The sequence below is a fragment of the Mesoplodon mirus genome, assembly GCF_964341445.2.
Source record: "Mesoplodon mirus genome assembly, chromosome: 12".
In the NCBI taxonomy this organism is placed as follows: Eukaryota; Metazoa; Chordata; class Mammalia; order Artiodactyla; family Ziphiidae; genus Mesoplodon; species Mesoplodon mirus.
The window spans coordinates 49,134,356-49,146,429 of NC_138988.1; the positions used below are offsets into that span (position 1 = coordinate 49,134,356).

The 12,074-nt window shown below is 41.3% G+C and overlaps 1 protein-coding gene across 1 annotated transcript in view; it reads right to left on the bottom strand.

The window, feature by feature from the left end:
• Positions 1 to 12,074, bottom strand: part of DCLK3 (doublecortin like kinase 3) — a gene marked incomplete at both ends in the record, with an annotated part of 45,572 nt that overhangs the window by 16,836 nt on the left and 16,662 nt on the right. The window lies entirely within an intron of this gene.

Sequence of the window (12,074 nt, forward strand, 5' to 3'; positions counted from 1 at the left end):
GAATTTGGGACAGATCTGGATTTGAATCCTGGCATGGCCACTGATTCTTTGCGTGAACTTGGACAAATTACCCACGTTCTGGTTTTTTTTTTTTTTTTTTCATCTATGAAGTGAGAATGATAACACCTTCCTCCCAGGATTTTTATGAAGAGTAAATGACAAAATGATTACGATTCACTTGAAGGAGTACTTGACACACAGAAAGGGCACAGTGATAGCCAGTTATTAATATTGCCCTTATGATTTTTTTAAATATAGATTTTATTCCTACAGTTCAAATTTATTTCCCGTTTTTTTTTTTGCAATTACTTTATGTCAAATTTTTTGCCACATGGCACGTCGGATCCTAGTTCCTCAAACCAGGGATCAAACCCACGCCCCCTGCATTGGAAGCACGGGGTCTTAACCAGTGGACCACCAGGGAAGTCCCCTGTCCTTATGATCTTAATATCTCTTTTGTATGATCATTTCATTTTTGTAGCAAAGGAACTCATGGGCCAACATAACAAGGTGGTCTTCTCCAAATGGTTTTTCCTCTTGGTATTAAAAAAAGGAAAGAAAGAAACCAAGGTCATATTAATATTAATATTATATTAATAATGAGAATGTGCTCATTCTCATGGTGTTCCCTGATAAACTGAATAAATGAATAAAACAAGACTGTATTTCCTGGTCAAATGTACCCAGCCTTACCTCATTTTATTGTGTTTCACTTTATTATGCTTTGAAGATATTGCATTTTTTATCAGCTGAAGGTTTGTGGCAACCCTGGGTCAAGCAAGTCTATCGGCTATTTTTCCAAATAGCATTTGCTCCTTTCGTGTCTCTACGTCACATTTTGGTAACTCTCACAATATTTCAAATTTGGTCATTATTGTTATACTTGTGATGGTGATCTGTGATCAGGGATCTTACATGTTACTCCTATGACTCACTGAAAGCTCAGATGATAGTTAGCATTTTTTACCAAAAAGGTATTTTTATATTAATGTATGTACATTGTCCTTTTTCCCAATTTATACTTTCTTTTTTAAAATTAATTTTTGTTGGAGTATAGTTGCTTTACAATGTTGTGTTAGTTTCTACTGTACAGCAAAATGAATCAGCTATAGTTATACATATATCCCCACTTTTCTGGATTTCCTTCCCATTTAGGTCACCACAAGTGCATTAAGTAGAGTTCCCTGTCTATTTTATACATAGTATCAATAGTGTATAGGTGTCAATCCCAATCTCCCAATTCTTCCCACCCCACCACTTTCCCCCCTTGGTATCCATACATTTATTCTCTACGTCTGTGTCTCTATTTCTGTTTTGCAAATAAGATCATCTATATCATTTTCCTAGATTCCACATATATGTGTTAACATATGGTACTTGTTTTTCTCTTTCTGACTTACTTAACTCTGTACGGCACTCTCTAGGTCCATCTGTACATTGTTTTTTTTAAGACATAATGCTATTGCACACTTAACAGACTATGGTAGAGTGTAAACAAAACTTTTATATGCACTGCAAAATCAAAAAATGTGTGTAACTTGCTTTATTGGGATATTCGCTTTATTGCAGTGCTCAGGAACAAAACCCGTGACAGCTCCGAGGTGTGACTGTACTTGAGACAAAAGTGGTTCAATTTCCTTTTTTGTCCAGGTCAGGAAAGGAAACAGGAAAATGACAGAATGTGGAATTCAGTTAAACCATGAGAGTAGTTACTTACTAAAGTTGCCCCACAGGATCCGTATGTCATATCCTACGTGCAGCAATCTGCCATTTATGCTTCCTTTAAAAAGAAGTTAAAAATGATAATTTTTTTAACATCTTTATTGGAGTATAACTGCTTTACAATGGTGTGTTAGTTTCTGCTTTATAACAAAGTGAATCAGTTATACATATACATATATCCCCATATCTCCTCCCTCTTGCATCTCCCTTCCACCGTCCCTATCCCACCCCTCTAGGTGGTCACAAAGCACCCAGATGATCTCCTTGTGCTATGCAGCTGCTTCCCACTAGCTATCTATTTTACATATGGTAGTGTATATATGTCCATGCCACTCTCTCACTTCGTCCCAGCTTACCCTTCCCCCTCCCCGTTTCCTCAAGTCCATTCTCTACGTCTGCATCTTTATTCCTATCCTGCCCCTAGGTTCTTCAGAACCAAATTTTTTTTGATTCCATATATATGTGTTAGCATATGGTATTTGTTTTTCTCTTTCTGACTTACTTCACTCTGTATGACAGACTCTAGGTCCATCCACCTCATTAAAATAACAATTTCATTTCTTTTTATGGCTGAGTAGTATTCCATTGTATGTATGTGCCACATCTTCTTTATCCATTCAACTGTCGATGGACATTTAGGTTGCTTCCATGTCCTGGCTATTGTAAATAGAGCTGCAATGAACATTGTGGTACATGATTCTTTTTGAATTATGGTTTTCTCAGGGTATATGCCCAGTAGTGGGATTGCTGGGTCATATGGTAGTTCTATTTTTAGTTTTTTAAGGAACCTCCATACTGTTCTCCATAGTGGTTGTATCAATTTACATTCCCAAGAACAGTGCAAGAGGGTTCCCTTTTCACCACACCCTGTCCAGCATTTATTGTTTGTAGATTTTTTTGATGATGGCCATTCTGACTGGTGTGAGGTGATACCTCATTGTAGTTTTGATTTGCATTTCTCTAATGATTAGTGATGTTGAGCATCCTTTCATGTGTTTATTGGCAATTTGTATATCTTCTTTAGAGAAATGTCTATTTAGGTCTTCTGCCCATTTTTGGATTGGGTTGTTTGTTTTTCTGATATTGAGCTGCATGAGCTACTTGTAAATTTTGGAGATTAATCCTTTGTCAGTTGCTTCATTTGCAAATATTTTCTCCCATTCTGAAGGTTGTCTTTTCATCTTGTTTGTGGTTTCCTTTGCTGTGCAAAAGCTTTGAAGTTTCATTAGGTCCCACGTGTTTATTTTTGTTTTTATTTCCATTTCTCTAGGAGGTGGGTCAAAAAGGATCTTGCTGTGATTTATGTCATAGAGTGTCCTGCCTATGTTTTCCTCTGAGAGTTTTATAGTGTCTGGCCTTATATTTAGGTCTTTAATCCATTTTGAGTTTATTTTTCTGTATGGTGTTAGGAAGTGTTCTAATTTCATTCTTTTACATGTAGCTGTCCAGTTTATCCAGCACCACTTATTGAAGAGGCTGCCTTTTCTCCATTGTATATTCTTGCCTCCTTTATCCAAAATAAGGTGACCTTATGTGCGTGGGTTTACCTCTGGGCATTCTATACTGTTCCAATGATGTATATCTCTGTTTTTGTGCCAGTACCATACTGTCTTGATTAATGTAGCTTTGTAGTATAGTCTGAATTCCGGGAGCCTGATTCCTCCAGCCCCATTTTTCTCTCAAGATTGCTTTGGCTATTCAGGGTCTTTTGTGTTTCCAAACAAATTGTGTAATTTTTTTTTCTACTTCTGAAAAAAATGTCATTAGTAGTTTGACAGGGATTGCATTGAATCTGTAGATTGCTTTGGGTAGTACAGTCATTTTCACAAAGTTGATTCTTCCAATCCAAGAACATGGCATATCTCTCCATCTGTTTGTATCATCTTTAATTTCTTTCATCAGTGTCTTATAGTTTTCTGCATACAGGTTTTTTGTCTCCTTAGGTAGGTTTATTCCTAGGTATTTTATTCTTTTTGTTGCAATGGTAAATGGGAGTGTTTCCTTAATTTCTCTTTCAGATTTTTCATCATTAGTGTATAGGAATGCAAGAGATTTCTGTGCATTAATTTTGTATCCTGCTACTTTACCAAATTCATTGATTAGCTCTAGTAGTTTTCTGGTAGCATCTTTAGGATTCTCTCTGTAGAGTATCATGTTATCTGCAAACAGTGACAGCTTTACTTCTTCTTTTCTGATTTGGATGTCTTTTATTTCTTTCTCTTCTCTGATTGCTGTGGCTGAAACTTCCAAAACTATGTTGAATAACAGTGGTGAGAGTGGACAACCTTGTCTTGTTCCTGATGTCAGAGAAAATGGTTTCAGTTTTTCACCATTGAGAATGATGTTGGCTGTGGGTTTATCATATATGGCCTTTATTATGTTGAGGTGAGTTCCCTTTATGCCTACTTTCTGGAGAGTTTTTATCACAAATCGGTGTTGAATTTAGTTGAAAGCTTTTTCTGTATCTATTGTGATGATCATATGGTTTTTCTCCTTCAATTTGTTAATATGGTGCATCACGTTGATTGATTTGCATATATTGAAGAATCCTTGCATTCCTGGGATAAACCCCACTTGATCATGGTGTATGATCCTTTTAATGTGCTGTTGGTATTTTGTTGAGGATTTTTGCATCTATGTTCATCAGTGATATTGGCCTGTTGTTTTCTTTCTTTGTGACATCTTTGTCTCATTTTGGTATCAGGGTGATGGTGGCCTTGTAGAATGAGTTTGGGAGTGTTCCTCCCTCTGCTATATTTTGGAAGAGTTTGAGAAGGCTAGGTTTTGGCTCTTCTCTAAATGTTTGATAGAATTCGCCTGTGAAGCCATCTGGTCCTGGGCTTTTGTTTGTTGGAAGAGTTTTAATCACAGTCTCAATTTCAGTGCTTGTGATTGGTCTGTTTATATTTTCTATTTCTTCCTAGTTCAGTCTCGGAAAGTTGTGCTTTTCTAAGAATTTGTCCATTTCTTCCAGGTTGTCCATTTTATGGGCATAGAGTTGCTTGTAGTAGTCTCTCATGATCCTTTGTATTTCTGCAGTGTCAGTTGTTACTTCTCCTAATTAATTTCTAATTCTATTGGTGTGAGCATTCTCCCTTTTTTTCCTAATGAGTCTGGCTAATGGTTTATCAATTTTGTTTATCTTCTCAAAGAACCAGCTTTTAGTTTTATTGATCTTGGCTATTGCTTTGTTCATTTCTTTTTTGTTTATTTCTGAACTGATTTTTATGATTTCTTTCCTTCTGCTAACTTTGGGAGCTTTTTGTTCTTCTTTCTCTAATTGCTTCAGGGTAAGGTTAGGTCGTTTATTTGAGATGTTTCTTGTTTCTTGAGGTAGGATTGTATTGCTATAAACTTCCCTCTTAGAACTGCTTTTGCTGCATCCCATAGGTTTTGGGTCATCGTGTTTTCACTGTCATTTGTTTCTAGGTATTTTTTGATTTCCTCTGTGATTTCATCAGTGATCTCTTGGTTATTTAGTAGTGTATTGTTTAGCCTCCATGTGTTCGTATTTTTTAGAGATATTTTCCTGTAATTGATATCTAGTCTCATAGCGGTGTGGTCAGAAAAGATACTTGATATGATTTCAATTTTCTTAAATTTACCAAGACTTGATTTGTGACCCAAGATATGATCTATCCAGAGAATGTTCCATGAGCACTTGAGAAGAAAGTGTATTCTGTTGTTTTTGAATGGAATGTTCTATAAATACCAATTAAGTCTATCTTGTTTAATGAATCATTTAAAGCTTGTGTTTCCTTATTTATTTTCATTTTGGATGATCTTTAGCACCCCACTAAAGTGCCCTACTATGATTGTGTTACTGTCAATCTCCTCTTTTATGGCTGTTAGCATTTGCCTTATGTAATGAGGTGCTCCTATGTTGGATGCATAAATATTTACAATTGTTATATCTTCTTCTTGGATTGATCCCTTGATCATTATGTAGTGTCCTTCTTTGTCTCTTCTAGTAGTCTTTATTTTAAAGTCTATTTTGTCTGATATGAGAATTGCTACTCCAGCTTTCTTTTGGTTTCCATTTGCATGGAATACCTTTTTCCATCCCCTCATTTGCAGTCTGTATGTGTCCCTAGGTCTGAAGTGGGTCTCTTGTAGACAGCATATATACAGGTCTTGTTTTTGTATCCATTCAGCCAGTCTATGTCTTTTGGTTGGAGAATTTAATCCATTTACATTTAAGGTAGTTATCAATATGTATGTTCCTATTACCATTTTCTTAATCGTTTTGGGTTTGTTATTGTAGGTCTTTTCCTCCTCTTGTGTTTCCTGCCTAGAGAAATTCCTTTAGCATTTGTTGTAAGGCTGGTTTGGTGGTGCTGAATTCTCTTAGCTTTTGCTTGTCTGTAAAGGTTTTAATTTCTCCGTTGAATCTGAATGAGATCCTTCCTGGGTAGAGTAATCTTGGTTGTAGGTTTTTCCCTTTCATCACTTTAAATATGTGCTGCCACACCCTTCTGGCTTGCAGTGTTTCTGCTGAAAGATCAGCTGTTAACCTTATGGGGATTCCCTTGTGTGTTATTTGTTGTTTTTCCCTTGCTGCTTTTAATATTTTTTCTTTGTATTTAATTTTTGATAGTTTGATTAATATGTGTCTTGGCATACTTCTCCTTGGATTTATCCTGTATGGGACTCTCTGTGCTTCTTGGACTTGACTATTTCCTTTCCCATATTAGGGAAGTTTTCAATTTAATCTCTTCAAATATTTTCTCAGTCCCTTTCTTTTTCTCCTCTTCTTCTGGGACCCCTATAATTCTAACGTTGGTGCGTTTAATGTTGTCCCAGAGGTCTCTGAGACTGTCCTGAATTCTTTTCATTCTTTTTTGTTTATTCTGCTCTGTGGTAGTTATTTCCACTATTTTATCTTCCAGATCACTTATGCATTCTTCTGCCCCAGTTATTCTGCTACTGATTCATTCTAGAGAATTTTTAATTTCATTTATTGTGTTGTTCATCATTGTTTGTTTGCTGTTTAGTTCTTCTAGGTCTTTGTTAAACATTTCTTGTATTTTCTCCATTCTATTTCCGAGATTTTGGATCATCTTTACTATCATTACTCTAAATTCTTTTTCAGGTAGACTGCCTATTTCCTCTTCATTTGTTTGGTCTGGTGGGTTTTTACCTTGCTCCTTCATCTGCTGTGTGTTTTCCGCCTTCTCATTTTGCTTAACTTACTGTGTTTGGGATCTCCTTTTCGCAGGTTGCAGTTTCGTAGTTACCATTGTTTTTGGTGTCTGCCCCCAGTGGGTAAGGTTGGGTCAGTGGCTTGTGAAGGCCTCCTGGTGGAGGAGACTGGTGCCTCCACCAGTGTTCTGGTGGATGAGGCTAGATCTTGTCTTTCTGGTGGGCAGGACAGTGTCCGGTTGTGTGTTTTGGGGTGTCTGTGACCTTATTATGATTTTAGGCAGCCTCTGTGCTAATGGGTGGGGTTGTGTTCCTGTCTTGCTAGTTGTTTGGCATAGGGTGTCCAAGCACTGTAGCTTGCTGGTCATTGAGTGGAACTGGGTCTTAGTGTTGAGATGGAGATCTCTGAGAGAGCTTCTGCCGTTTGATATTGTGTGGGGTTGGGAGGTATCTGGTGGACCAATGTCCTGAACTCGGCTCTTCCACCTCAGAGGCACAGGCCTGACACCCCACTGGAGCACCAAGACCCTGTCAGCCACATGGCTCAGAAGAAAAAGGAGAAGAAAAAGAAAGAAAGATAAAAATAAAATAAAGTTATTAAAATAAAAAAAATTTTAATTATTAAAAATAAAAAAATTAAAGTAATTAAAAAAAGAAAAAAAAAAGAAAGAAGAGAGCAACCAAACCAAAAAATAAATCCACCAATGATAACCAGCACTAAAAACTATACTAAAAAACAAAAACAAAAACAAAAAACGGACGGACAGACCCTAGAACAATAACTGTAAATACTAAACTAAGATAAACATAAAACCAAAAACAAATTAGATGCAGAAAGCAAACCCCAAGTCTATAGTTGCTCTCAAAGTCCACCACCTCAATTTTGGGATGATTCGTTGTCTATTCAGGTATTCCTGAATAGATTTGCAGGGTACATCAAGTTGATTATGGAGATTTAATCCGCTGCTCCTGAGGCTGCTGGGAGAGATTTCCCTTTCTCTTCTTTGTTTGCACAGCTCCTGGGGTTCAGCTTTTGATTTGGTCCCGCCTCTGCATGTAGGTCGCCTGAGGGCATCTGTTCTTTGCTCAGACAGAACAGGGTTAAAGCAGCAGCTGATTACGGGGCTCTGGCTCACTCAGGCCTGGGGGAGGGAGGGGTATGGAATACAGGGCGAGCCTGTGGCGGCAGAAGCCGGCATGACATTGCAAACAGCCTGTGCGCCAAGTGTTCTCTCCAGGAAGTTGTCCCTGGATCACAGGACCCTGGCAGTGGTGGGCTGCACAGGCTCCCAGGAGGGGAGGTGTGGATGGTGACCTGTGGTTGCACACAGGCTTCTTGGTGGCTGCAGCAGCAGCCTTAGAGTTTCATGCCCCGTCTCTGGGGTCCGCGCTGATAGCTGCGGCTTGCGCCCATCTCTAGAGCTCCTTTAAGCGGCACTCTGAATCCCCTCTCCTCGCGCACCACGAAACAAAGCGGCAAGAAGAAGTCTCTTGCCTCTTCAGCAGTTCCAGACTTTTCCCGGACTGCCTCCTGGCTGGCTGTGGCGCACTAGCCCCCTTCAGCCTGTGTTCATGCAGCCAACCCCAGTCCTCTCCCTGGGATCTGACCTCGGAGGCTCGAGCCTCAGCTCCCAACCCCCACCTGTCCTGGTGGGTGAGCAGACAAGCCTCTCAGGCTGGTCAGTGCTGGTCGGCACCGATCCTCTGTGCGGGAATCTCTCCACTTTGCCCTCTGCATCCCTGTTGCTGCGCTCTCCTCCGTGGCTCCGAAGCTTCCCCCTGGCAACTTCCACCCCTGTCTCCGCCAGTGAAGGGGCTTCCTAGTGTGGAAACTTTTCCTCTTTCACAGCTCCCTCCCTGAGATGCAGGTCCCGTCCCTATTCTTTTGTCTCTGTTTTTTCTTTTTTCTTTTGCCCTACCCAGGTACGTGGGGAGTTTCTTGCCTTTTGGAAAGTCTGAAGTCTTCTGCCAGCGTTCAGTAGGTGTTCTGTAAGAGTTGTTCCACATGTAGATGTATTTCTGATGTATTTGTGGGGAGGAAGGTGATCTCCACATCTTACTCCTCCACCATCTTGAAGGTCTCCCCCAAAATGATAATTTTTAAGTGCATTTGAATTGTAGCAGAAAGTCCAGTTGTGCCAGCATGGGCAATTTGGCCCAGCATATTGACACAGAATGTTTTTTCGTTTTTAATTATAACATACAATCTGTTCTGAGATGATTTCCATCTAGACACAGGTGTCCGATTAGATGACAAGTGGTGGCCGGTATTGATCTTCCCACATGCCGAGGATTTATGAGCTTACCAGTCATGTTTACAGTTAAACTATTTATTTATGTACATCTGTTGTTCCTTTCTTCTCATAGTCTCTCTGATCTGCCTCCATTTTTGGCTGAGAGGGCTGATGCTGAGAGAGGAGAAGAGAGGTCTCCAGCAGTCACACTAGTTCATGTTTCCTCAGGAAACAGGAAGGATGCCAAGGAAGGTAACCTTCAGATGCATGTGTGCAAAGGGACTAAGTCTTCTCATTTGTTTTCCTTAGGGTGCTTCTCACAGAGTGAGACCCTCAATACATATTTGTCAGGCTAAGGAAAGGGAAAATAATTCTCTATTCCAGGGAAGGTTCAGGGGAGAACCAGGAGGACAAAGGAACATTCTGTGAATAACCTAGGGATGCAGGGGAGTTTAGCATGGAAGGGGGCTCAGGAGGGGCCCAGAGGAGGTCCAAGATGGGATGTCAGGAGACACACATCAGTACTCTTGGAACAGGACAGACACTGTGGGTCACATGTTGAGTGGTGACTTAGGACAAAAGAGGCAAGTCGTGATGAGACCTCAGGGTCCCAAATAGTGAAACTGTGCAGTTTGACTGTAATGACAGATGACTAGGCCCTGTGGTACCCAGAGTCTGAGGGCAGTGGTGGGGGGGAGGGATGGGCACGCTCTGGGATGCTTGTGCCCAGCCAGTTTCTGCAGACCCTAGCTCAGAAGCTGTCCTCATTCCCGGCGGTTAGGAGAGCACTCTGGGCACACTCCATCCCTGATCCAGGAGAGGCTCCACAGGAGTGGCCCCATCCCAGGGTGTGGACACAAAGGATGTGAAGACAGTGCAGCTCAGCCTCTATCACCACTGTCACGCATGCGCAGCCCACACTGCCCAGGCATTCTCAAACTCACTTAAAGCCTCTGTAATCTGGGGCCAGAGTGAGAACTCGGTCCCTCTCCTTCCCAACATAATTAGGAGCTACAGGAATGGCACTTCTGGCTCTGTCTGCATTGTGCTACTGGGGAGTCATGGGAAAACACAACCTCAAGATGCAATTATTATTATCATTATTATTATTTTGGCCACGCCATGGGGCCTGTGGGATCTTCGTTCTGCAACCAGGGATCCAACCACACACCCTGCAGTGGAAGTGCAAAGTCTTAATCCCTGGACCACCAGGGAAGTCCCAAGATGCAATTATTTTTATCCTCTCTTCTACAATCCTCCTTCCTCCTTTAAAGTTCTTGGTCCAGAGCAAATTTTTCTCCTTTAGAAAAAAAATCAGGAGATTCTGAATGCCTGGTCCATAGGCAGGGAGAGCAAATATTAGGGAGAGGAAGAGCCTGGCACGTCCCTGGGGCCCTGGGCTCAGTCTCCAGGAACAGTCCCATCTCCCAAGGAAAACAGCACCCTCAAGGCCTTTGGGGCTGGCTGTAAGCAGCACTATCCCAGGACCTACCCAGATAACCTGACTGTGTCCACTCATCTCCAACAACAACTTACAAAATCAATTAAGTGGAACCATATGAAATTACCAGTAGTTCTACCAATTACCCCAAAATGGAAATTTCATAGGGCTCAACCTAACATGATCTAGGATAATAACTCCTCCTGTGTCCCTACACCAACAATAAATAGTTAATTGAGGTATAGACAGTAAAAATTAAACATCCTAGTTCCCAGTCCTCAGCCACTAGCCAGCAGCTTCCAGGAAAGGGTACAGAAAAAGGTGCTTTTGGGCTTCCCTGGTGGCGCAGTGGTTGGGAGTCCGCCTGCCGATGCAGGGGACACGGGTTCGTGCCCTGGTCTGGGAAGATCCCACATGCCGCGGAGCGGCTGGGCCCATGAGCCACGGCCGCTGAGCCTGTGCGTCCGGAGCCTGTGCTCCGCAACGGGAGAGGCCACAGCAGTGAGAGGCCCGCGTACCACAAACATAAATAAATTTTTAAAATAAATAAATAAATAATAAAATAGGTGCTCTTGTAGCATCATTTTTTGGTTAATTTCGCACAGCAGCATAAATTGACTCAACTTGACAATACTGCTGGTTTTGCCTCAAACGCCCCCAATACAAATGTCTACAGGGTTTTTCCCAGCACCCATCAAGCCCGTGCATGCAGCAGAACTTTCACGAAGCCACTCCTCTGCTCAAGAGCCTATGGTGGCTCCTTATTAACAGCTTTGAGGGCCAAACCCTTGACATGGAAGGTGCTCCCTCATCCAGCGGCCCCTCACCCATCCCAGCCCGACTCCACTGTCACTCTCCCACCCATCCAAGCCTCACCATCATGTAAGACCTGAGACCCATGTCCACCACCAAACCTTCCCTGACTTCACAAGTTCACAGTCAGAGCTCCCTCGTCTGACTCTCTGTTCATTCATTAAACATTTCATTTGAATGCTTGAGACCCTTCCTTTTGCACACCTCAGCTCACTGTTACTTTATCTTCAAAGGTGTAAGTATTCTCAACCAAATTCAGGCTCTCCAAAGGCAGAGACTATGGATTATGCAAACTCTCTTCCTCTGTCCTAGTACATATTGATGAGCACATGAGATTTGGGAAACCCATTTTCAGTCCTAACATCAGCACATATATCATGTCTCAGGCTTCTGGCTCTCCTTGTAAATAATTGAGTGTCATTAGTTTCCACATTGGTAGACATCCCACAACAGACCTTAACTAGATGAAACAAGTAACGTTGACAGAAAACACGATCACAGATATCCACTGACTGCCAGTAAATGTACCAAGGTAGCATTTGTCAAGAACAGCTAATACAGGCAGGGAAGAGCAGTGTATTTCTTCAGAGTTTTGTGAAAGCTTCATTTTAGAGTTGCACAAAGAATGTGAACATGGGGTCAGAAGCTCTAATTTAAATCCTGGTCCTAAAAGGCTCTAAGTACCTGTGTGACCTTCGGAACATTATGTGATATTTCTGAGC